General features: G+C 38.6%; 1 long non-coding RNA gene across 1 annotated transcript in view; it reads left to right on the forward strand.

Annotated features, from left to right (window-relative positions):
• The window catches only part of LOC106946170 (uncharacterized), a 176,446-nt gene that overhangs the window by 127,563 nt on the left and 38,152 nt on the right, over positions 1–10,731 (forward strand). The window contains exon 3 of the long non-coding RNA XR_001424712.1: positions 1,535–1,617. This is a non-coding gene — a long non-coding RNA (uncharacterized LOC106946170). The remainder of the gene's footprint in view (positions 1–1,534; positions 1,618–10,731) is intronic.

Below are 10,731 nucleotides of genomic sequence, written 5' to 3' on the forward strand. Positions count from 1 at the left end.
TCCCTTCTTGTTTTGAAAATCCAAACGGGGGACTTTTGAAACCCTTTTTTTTTTTTCAAAATTTTTTTTTTTTTTTTTTTTTTTTTTTTTTTTTGTGCTCTGATGCCCTGGTTCGCTGCTCTAAACGTCACTCTAAAACAACTTGCAGCAATTTCCGTGCCTGCCTTTTGGTAACCTTTTCTCTTTGTGTATTTCTCTATTTTGGATATGGAAATGAAGGTAGCTATCATGAGCTACATGCCTGAGCACATCAGAAAATAAAAAAAAAAGTTGTAAAAGTGATGATTTATGCCCTTTTAAATGACATTTCTATAATGGTGACCTTTCCAGAAGACTGTCCCCGTTTGCCTGCAAATGATACAGTTAACTGAAAATGAACCCATTTGAGCTGACATGAAGATTCCCGAACAGAACGAAACGTACATCCTTATTTAGGCAAACACATGTGACGATTTAAAGCCGGTATATTTATTTATAAAGCCAAATATTTTTACAGTCATGCTTCCTTAAGATTAGCTTTCCCCCTGTGGAAAAAATTGACTTTTTCCCAGGTGTGCTGAATGACGGCATGGAGTATGAATAAGTCATAGGCGAAAGTCAAGCTTCCGGGCCCCAATGGCTGTCGCCCCTGCTGTGTAGTGTGTGAATATGTGTGTGGTGGTTCATCTAATGTCATGATTAATGTCCTTTGGGCTTCCTGTTGCAGAGAGAATTTTCTGATTTATGGTCGTGCCGCCGCCTGCGACGGCGAGGACATGCACACAAACTCACACTCATGCTTACTCCTATTTTGGTAACATCTCCTTTGACAAAATCTGCATTTGGGAAAGTAAAGTAAAATGTACTAAAAGTGACTGGCAGGAGTTAAGCACCGGAACTTTAATCAAAGGACATGCATTTTGTATGAGGGTTTGCAGGTGGCTTTACATAGTTTCAGAGCTGGTGATTAATAATTAATTGCATAAGTGATGGACTCAGCTGGATCATTATTGGCATGAAATATTAATCAAATCTGTCTGGCTCATGTCTGATTTGTATGAAGCTGAAATTATTGTCTGGTGATCAACCTGTTCAAGGCACCCAAAACTGTGAGGACCAAGAGAAGAATGCAGATTATGCCTATAAAAGAGTCCTGGTGGCTGATGAATTTTGCTTTCTCACATCATTTATAAAATAATTTTGTAAAATGTATGAAACCAGACATCAGATTGAAGTATTTTTTTTATCACTTAATCTCATAATTACAGTGGAAAATGTTTCTACCAATTTTGAAACAAATTAAAATATCTCATCACAGCCGTCTCACAACTGAAGATGTTTTTTTTTTTTTTTTTTCCATTTGAACTTGCAATCTCAATAAAACAAGTTCACATTGAAAGTCTGTAGGCATAATAACTTGGAACTAATTTAATATATATATATATATATATATATATATATATATATAATTAAGCAACTTTTTGCTGTTCTGCTGATGAGGAACCTTAGTTTGGATACACAACTTGACCATGTGCAACTTTTTGTTTTATTGCAGATTCAAGAGGCAAAAAGAAGTTGTGACAATACCTTTGGTTCTTTAAGGACATTTTGAAGTGATGTGGAGAAAAGCAGAGTAAGGTAGGTTAGGTTGTTAAATCTTTAGAATTTTTTTTTTTCTTTCCCAGGTTTGTTGTTGGGTAGTGTGGCCATGACAAGTTTTCCGGCAGCTAAATATTTTCAAAGAAAGCTTAATTGAAGAGGAAAAGATATTGTACGTTGTGTAGACAAAACTCTGAGACGGTTCTCATGCAGTATTTAGATAGTGATGCCAACAGGCAGTTATGCTGTCAAACTGAGGAGCATCTCAGGAAACACAGCTTCTTAAAGTCACTGACATTTGCTTCAAACATGCTGGGGCGCTCTACGTGTCTTGCTTTCCGATCCATCTTGAACTGTCCCCTCAGGCGAAGCCAACACCTTGTTTCCATTCTCCTATCATCGGCGCAGATAAATACCACCAGGAACAAACGGAAAGACCCAGTTTTCCAACTCTGGTATAAACAGAACGCAGATTTTCAATCTATAAAAAAAAATCCTCACAGCACTTCCCAAGAAAACAAGGGAATCTAAACCTGTGCAAAACACGGAATATAAATAGTTGTACATCTGTAAGAAGTAGCGCAGAAATCCATAGCAACAGTTTGTGAATATAAGACTGCAGTCTAGCAACAAGGGGAATCACTTTCCCATAACTGCTTACTTAGTTAGTCCAACCAGAACACATTGACCCAATCCAGCTTGTAGGACATCTATTGAATCTTTGCTCCAGCTAATCAAAGAGAAAATTAAAGCTGTCAGTACAGTGTGCACTGAGGGGAACCGATAACTGGCACACTGAGCTGCACAGAATTTATTCAGGCCATAGTGTGTGAGCAGGTGCTGCACTTGGAAAGACAGTATCATTCTTCAAATGTGGAACTTGTGGAAAAACTTCAACCTTTAATTTGTGTTTTCAACCCCTTTAAATGCATGTATTGATTGTTTAGACCGTCTTCTGTTGTCCTCAACAAGCACAAGTTCTTTAATTGGTTAGTCTTTGTTTCACTGCAAGTTTGGAAAAACATCCAAATTTCACAATACTTGGTTTGTGGTGTGCAGCGATGCTAATGCAAGTTAACAGAAGTCACTATTTTAACTACAATGACCAAATTCTGCAGTCATTCAAATTACAACATCAATCACTCAATTTAACTGCTTTATAAAGTATCATTTAGTAAACAACTTCCATCTCAAAGTCATCGCTGAAATTGATGCTTCTTGGACCCGGCAATGTTTTTCTGATTTGTTATTGTCCAGTTTTGGGGACTGTATTGTGTTCCTAGTTAGCAGGATTGGCTAACCATCCAATAAGTGTGGTTTTCTGTTGCTGTAGCCCATCTACCTCAATATTCAACACAATGTGCATTCAGATATTGTTTTACACATGCGTCAGTTGTATCGTAACTGTTTATTTAAGCTGCTTTTTTTTTCATCTATATGAACAAGACTTCCTTTTTTGTCAACACACCTGCTGCTCACAGAATGTTTTCTCTTCCTTTGGAGGCTGAGAAATTCTTGTGCACTGAAAATCAGAAGTTTCCAAAGTATTCAATCTAGGTCGTCTGCTACATTCAAAGTTTACTTGCATCCTGTTACTGGGTTTGAACTTTTGAAAGTCATCTTCACCACATGAAGAACCCTAACGGCATTCTGCTGTCGCGATCGGCTGATTTGGCTAATTGTGTTAACAAGCAATTGAACGGGCGCGCATCAAGTGTTGGGTGAGTACATTTGCATTTTCGCCTCCATTGTCTTTCAGTGTCAGTCTCAGCTGCAAGCTCCCATGGATGTGGCTCCACTTGTAGAAATATTCTAACACTTTAAACTCTCGTTGGACCCTTCTAATGTTCTGTAGTGGCTTGCACAAAAGGACAATATGTCGAGTGAAGCAGATTCCCAGCACAGCTGAAGAACAGCTTTGCAAAAGCTGTGTGGTTGGCAGAGATGGAACTGAACAGAGCACTTGACTAGTTCACAGCCCATCTTATCACTGAGTGTCTTTGGCTCTCTAAGGCTTTGTCATAGCGCAGATTAACATTCAAGTCCCATGTTTGGTCACCCGAAGAACAAACCAGTCCATTCATATTTCCCAACAACCCCCCGGGTGGATAAAAGGAGACCACTGCAAATACATTGCCGCAAATTCTATTTGTGCTGCCACCCACTTCTCTCCAAATTCGGCCCTACGCCTTTTTTTTTTCCTCCATTCAAACTCGCTTTTTTCGGTTTCGGTATAAGGGAAGGAAGTGGCTGGAAGCCAGTGTTCTGCTGCTGGGGAGCTGAAACATGAATGCCAAGATGGATGGGATTTTATAGCTGGAATGTTGGGGGGGTGGGTTGGCCGGGCATGAAAAAGATTTGACACACTGGCACTCAGTGATGCCAAGGCCCCAATGCTCGACACCCTGCTGAGCAGCAAATATAGCTGAGAGGGTGTTATAACTGGAAGTAATTTCAGCAGATCAGAGAGGGAAGAAAAATATTAAGCTTTTAAAAACATCAAACATGCAATAAAAAATATCTGGATTGTCTTTCCAATTGCATTTTAGCTAAAAATGATTTCTCATTTGTACAAAACGTAGTGAAGAGAGTTAAAGAGATTTACGCGCTCCACTCAATTTTCCTCCGACACCATCCGCTTAGAAGTTAATACATACTGCTGGTTTGTCACACTGCTTGTTTTTAGCTCGGCACCCATAGCTCCAGGTATTCCCAGTGTCACCTCCTGCTTCTTTCAACCAACACTTTCCCTCCCACACATGTCAGAGCTGATAAGAGAGTGAGGTTCATAGTATAGAAAATATGAACCTGGAGCGCTATAAGCAGCCATTTCTGAGACCGTGATGGCTGCCTGGAGCTGTTGATGCAGTACAACCGAGTGATGAACAGCCAGCCCAAGTAATGAGCAACCTAGGCCGCTGCATAGGTGCCTAAAATCATCAGGGGCTCCATTTATGTTAGGAAGACTATAATGTATTTTTGTCTGGGTAGAATATTTTGTTGTGAAATAAATAAACATTCTATAATCTCCTCATATGCTGAAGTAAAGATAAATTGATTTGGTACATCAACAGGTGAAACTAATATATTCAATCCAGCAGATGGCCGTTATCAGTGGGTGACATTTTCAAGCCTTGACTTCTCCCGAATTTATCACCATCGGATTTAAAAAGTGTGTCAAACTCTGCTTTGAAAACTCTAGTCTTTAAAACACAGCCCGACTTTGTATCACCTAAAGAATTTTAAAAAATTGAACTTTGCGTTTGAATCAAAGTAGCGTGATACAAATCTCATTTACAATAAATAAAACATCGACTGTCGAGTTGAAAAACGAGTGAAGAAAACGCGCCGCTAACCAACAGCATGAATGCATTTAATTAATCTTGCTGTACAGATCTGCTCTGCTACTCAGAGAAACGCAATACTTTCTGCACCACCAACTAAATGCATTCCAGTTCATTATTCAATACTTAGCTCTGTGTGTGTTTCTGTGCTGGTGACAAATTAAGCCCACATAGATTTGCTGCAGCTATGTTGCCAGATTGCAAACATGTGCACATCGATAAAGGAAAACGCTTATATTGTCTTCTAAACTTGAAACAATCTTAGTGAAAACCTTAGCAAAGTTGTCCATAATTCATAGGAGCACATATACCGTGTTTGTATTATTTATTTGCCATGTCATGTGCATTTTACTGCTTTACAGTGAAGAATGAGGGAGTATTTAAATTCTCATTGAGTTTTAGGTACACCAGAAGGGAGCAATTCATCATGTGGAGGGATTTACTTTTTTTAAAATGTTTTTGAAGGATTGGTGAATAAATTGTGTTTGGATGCAGCAATGGAAACTGTCCATTAATCATCGTCCCTTTCTTCTATATAAGTTTTCAAGAGTTGGTCTATTGACTTAAACAGCCGTTTAATTGTCCAAAGTCTTGTTTATGTAGCTGAAAATTATTTCTGTTACTTTTTCAGGAGACTTTTTTTTGGTATGTATTCGGAGAGACCCAAATATTTATGAATTATTGCCTCAAACTGAGAAAACATCTGTCTATTAAGGTCAAAATAGCAATAAATGTTAATTAAAAATAAATGCATTTGTTATTTAAGCAATAACAAAAATAAGAGTCTCCACTCTTGCGTGGTTCCCTCTGCATCTGACTTGAACTTAAAAAACCCCGTATACACTACACTCTAAATTTGCAGATGATGGCAACAACAAAGATTAAAAGGGGTCTGTGCTGTCCAATCAAGCAGCTTAGCCATTTTTATGAACATAAAACAAAACAAATAATGTTTTGAAGTAAACAGAAACTTAATTGGTTTTGTGTTTTTTCTTTCAGAAAAATATCTATAGAATGTATAGGGTAACAATATTTTTATTATATAACAAGCCGATATCAGACTGTATTTCTATATTGAAGGGTTTTTTTTAATGTATAGTGCAGCATCAATTAAAAACATGAATTATACAGCTAATGATGGCCAAGTAGCTCAAGTTCACACCCAAAGACAAAAGCAGCTCTGGAACAATGATGGCTACACACACACGCACACACACACGTGCATTCGACTGCCAAGCTGAGACCGCATGGAGTAATTAACCCCTGAATTTCCCATCATCCATTTGTGACCAACTCCACCCTTCAGATGTTTGACATCCCATCTTAATGTGCCACAAAGGGGAAGAAAAACCTCTAAACCTACAGCCTATTGAGGATTTTATTTTATTTTTTTCCCCCCAGTAAATGTGAATTAGGCAACAAAGGAGGCACTTACATTGAAGAGCCTCACATGGTCCTCCGGGAGATAAAAGAACCGGGCAGTCACTCCACTCTCAGAAAACAATAGAGACATTGAAGAAAGAGCAGGAGAGCCGGGGAAAGTGAGGGGGCGAGAAAAACGGCAAGTTGGAGACTTTGGTTGAAAAAAAACAACAACATGAGAGCAATAGGAAGCAAGTTTATCCATCCACAGACACAGCATACAAATCAAAGCACTCTGGTTCTTTTCCTCCTCCTTCTGTTCAGCTTTGTCCCCCCCACCACCACGACCCGCGCCTTCAGGTTTGACTTGTCATGTGCTCCGGCTCAGGCAAGCGTGAAGCGGGCTGAAGAAACCGAGGTTTGATCTCGAGGTTAGGAATGTCATACTTCCAGTAGGAGAAACATGATTTATTTTTTAGATTCCTCAATTTGATCACAACTCGATACTAAATGGGGTGGGCATTTTGCATATTGTGTCATTGGCATCCAATGATGCAAACTGCCTCTCTTCTGGTTACAGCTTGCCCCTCCCCAACCTGCTTTTAACTTTCAGTGGCTGTCACAGAGGGGAGCAGCTGAACAGAACAACTAATAGTCCCCAGGTTCACTTTGAGCACTTCAGGATGAAAATAAAAACTAGAGAGTAGAAAAAAATCTAAGGCTTATATAAATTTCCATGGCATTGTATGAAATCAATTGAGCAAAACAACCAAACTAGGCATCCCCCTGAGAAAATAATTCAAATTAAAAAACTATAGAGTTCTGGGTGATTTTCAAATATGATTGTATGCTCTGTGCTGAGAAGACTATATCCTTGTCACTTTTGCTGACATGCTCCACAGCTTGTATTTCTTGGTGAATGTCCCAACTTTGTGAAACAATGCCACACTTGACTTGTTGACGTGACTGAAAATTGACTCAGTTACACATCTTGTCATGATATCATGAAACGATGAAGTCTCAAGTATTGACATAATTATTTTTAGACAGGAAATGTCTCTGCCTGTTTCATGGATGTCAGTGACGCCGTACAAAAAAAAAAAAAAAAAGGGTAGATGTGTGGGCATGTTGACTTGACTGACAAGTGTCTTAGACTATCACACTCAGCTGTTTTATTTATACCGTGTTGAGCATTCGGAGTATTTTAGTGGCCCCAGATGCTGCAAATGGATGAGTTCTTGCAGAAGCATCAACACATGTAAAACTCAGAAATGTTAAAATATACAATCTGTTTACAAGAGGGGGATATTTTATGGCATGCACTTTTTTTATAAGCTCAGATAAGGTAAAGCGTGCTCTCAAAACTTTTATTAATACAATATATGATACAAAACTCAACACCAATGCAGGAGTGTTTCAGACTGCCATATTTTAAAGCTGCCACATACGTGTTTAGAGATAAACTGAAGCCATATGGCTAAATACAAGAGATTAACCCTTTTGCTAATGTTCTGCATGAAGACAGTAATTATGCTCCCTGTTGACAGGAACATGGTTTTAAAGACAGAGGGTGGTCTAAGCAACAACATCAGTCGCTAAGTTGAGCCCCATCAAAGAGTTTGTATCCTGCTGATGAGCGAAGACATTCCTATTCATCAACTGATTCAGTGATGGAAGAGAAGACTGATTACACCGAATAATGAGATGCGCCGTTCTCTTTAGAGAAGACCGTTTAATCCTTCGTGAGGATTTCAGGGGACGTCTGGCTGATTTTCCCCGTAGTTGCTTAGTCATGAATATGGACATAATCCTGATAGGAGAATTTGTTTTGTTTCCTCTGAAACGTCTTATTCTGCATATTGCTTTGATATGTTCTTTTGCATACTGTAAACAATGAGTGCGTTTAAGATGAGGCAGAGTTCAAAGCTGCTTTTCGTTTGAACTCTTTGGAAGCTGCAAACGACCAGCTTCATTGTTCATTGGGGGGACAATGAGGACTGGGCTGCGGCCGTCTTCATTGTTCCCCCCCAGCTCTAACACTCAGTCCTCAGGCAGGCATTCCACAGCACCCTTTGCTGCGTTTTTAACGTTTTTTATCCTTTCGTTGAAGAAGTCTATTTGCCCATTGACACTTCAGGAGCGTTGTCATTTGCTTTAAACCACCTCTGTTCAAATGTCCTAAAGTACCTACCTGCTTTTACATGAATATTAAGTATACTTTCCATTTTTCCTGATGTTATTTCCGTCCTCACCTTATCAGTGTCACATGAATTTGTGAGACACACTGGTGAGTCAATCAGTGCCTTTAACAGACTTTGGACACGTTATACTGCATTGCGGCTAACAAGTCGGATTACTGGATTCTACTGTGAAAACCTGCATTGAATCTAGAAAAGAACAAGCTTGAATAGGATCACTGGGAGCTGTGGCTTAAAGTCTCTGCTGCTGACAAACTCCTCCTTAGGGTTGTGTTAGAGAAAATGATGGAGGCGTCTTACACTTTTGGTGTGTTTTATTTTTAAAGTTTCTATTTCTAATTTATGTTATATCCATCAGTCACCACAAGGTGTACTGGGTTCCAGACCAGCACTTTTACTTCACAATGTATAAAGATATCGAAGATAATAGATGAAGAATCCACATAGTGTATTTTCAGTCGTTGAGTTGAAAACTTTTGGTACACCATTGTATCAGTGGGGAGTTGATAATCAGCAAGTGACTTGTTTTAAAACTAAAACAATTATTTAGAGAACAGATTCTAATGCTTGAGGGAAGTTTGAAATGCCACAAAATTAACAAGAAAGTGTCCAAAGCTGTCGAGAAACACTGTCTATTGACGTTATTTTGATAATTTTGCACATGCGGAAATGAGAATCTAAATAAGTCTAGATTAACTAGATAAGCATTTTGATGTTGAGGATGGACAGATCCGAGTTTGTGCCTTTTCCACTGCAGCTGGTGGTGCAGTTTATTTCTGCTGTGGATCAGTCGAACACCTTCAACATGCTTCGATGATAATGACAAATGAGATGATATGTTCTAATCCGAGTCACTGCGTGAAGTTTATTTCTGTGTTGACAGTTTGCTCACACATCCCAGGTGTGCTCTGCACACAGCTTGAAAGAGAAACAAACAGGTCAAAGCCGCTTGAAATTTAGCATCAGCAGCTTTTCTTTCTGCGCTTCATCTTCACATGTGGGGGGTCAGCTTGATACCGTTGGGATGTCACTGACATATATGCAAGGCCTGTTGACCCATTTAGCCCATCTGTGCTGCAGGAAAAAAATACAAGAAAGTATTTTTTTTTCTTCTTGGAGATGAATCATAGAGGTGACTGTTACATCATGATAGTGTATTTCACTTTATCAGCTGAGCCAAACTGCCTGTTGGGACTTCATCAAAAAGTTGTTCATACATCACCAGCCTTCACAGCATGGCAGCAGTATTTTGGGTCAAACATCAATGTGAATCAGCCAAAAAAGAAAAGAAAAATTATGACAGTGTCAGATGGCAGATATTTTTTGCACAGGTTGCCTAAATTTGCATTTGATAAGAAAACTGTCAGTGAACCATTTAACAGAGAAAAACTATTCCGTAGAAAAAATTAACTGATATTTACTATATTTACAGTATCTTACAATAAACCCTAAAGCATTTTCAGATACGGCATTCTTTGAATGTAAATGAATGAGGGGTTAAATGTCTCAACTTTAATAGAACTATAGTTGGTTTCTGGAGAAAAATATTTGTGCTGGTGTGACTGGATGCCAGTGCTGCATTTGACGTATCTGATCATAAGTCAGTTTGGTTTTAAAATGTTGACATCTCTGTTTTAAAATCTTTTGTGCTCCTTTTAATGCAGAGGATAACAAAAACCAATGTTACTGTGTCATATGTCACCACTGTTCAGGTTTAGGTATATTTATATTAGGTATATTTCTTGAAAATGTGGAGATTTTATGTATTTTATAAACCATTTTCTGGATAAATGTTTCCACTACACTGGAACAGCCATATGCTACAACAAAGAAAAAGAATTGTTGGAGGAACAACAAGGGTATTTTAACATACTGTGCTCTAAAAAGCAGATCATCCATAATTAGGAACAACTACTGACTTGGGATCTTATGTAACTCAAAGAAAGCAGCTACAAAGAAATGACATGATAGTTGCGGGTTGAGCCCAAGGGCACCACTTACTGTATCCTTTGGGGCCAGTCACTATCAGTGTGTCATTAAATTACAAGACTTGTGTGTCGAGCTGGATTTAGTTTAAATTCCTCGTTGACGTTAGCTGACAATAGCCTATGGATGACCTACTTCCTCGTGATTTTGAAACTGGTCTACATTATTTAAAATAAGGGAAACACTTAGTGACATTTTCTTTCCAAATACATGCATCAGTGCAACATATATATATATATATATATATATATATATATATATAT

This window comes from Poecilia latipinna, unplaced genomic scaffold, assembly GCF_001443285.1.
Source record: "Poecilia latipinna isolate Pla-1442-1.1 unplaced genomic scaffold, P_latipinna-1.0 Scaffold179, whole genome shotgun sequence".
Classification (NCBI taxonomy): Eukaryota; Metazoa; Chordata; class Actinopteri; order Cyprinodontiformes; family Poeciliidae; genus Poecilia; species Poecilia latipinna.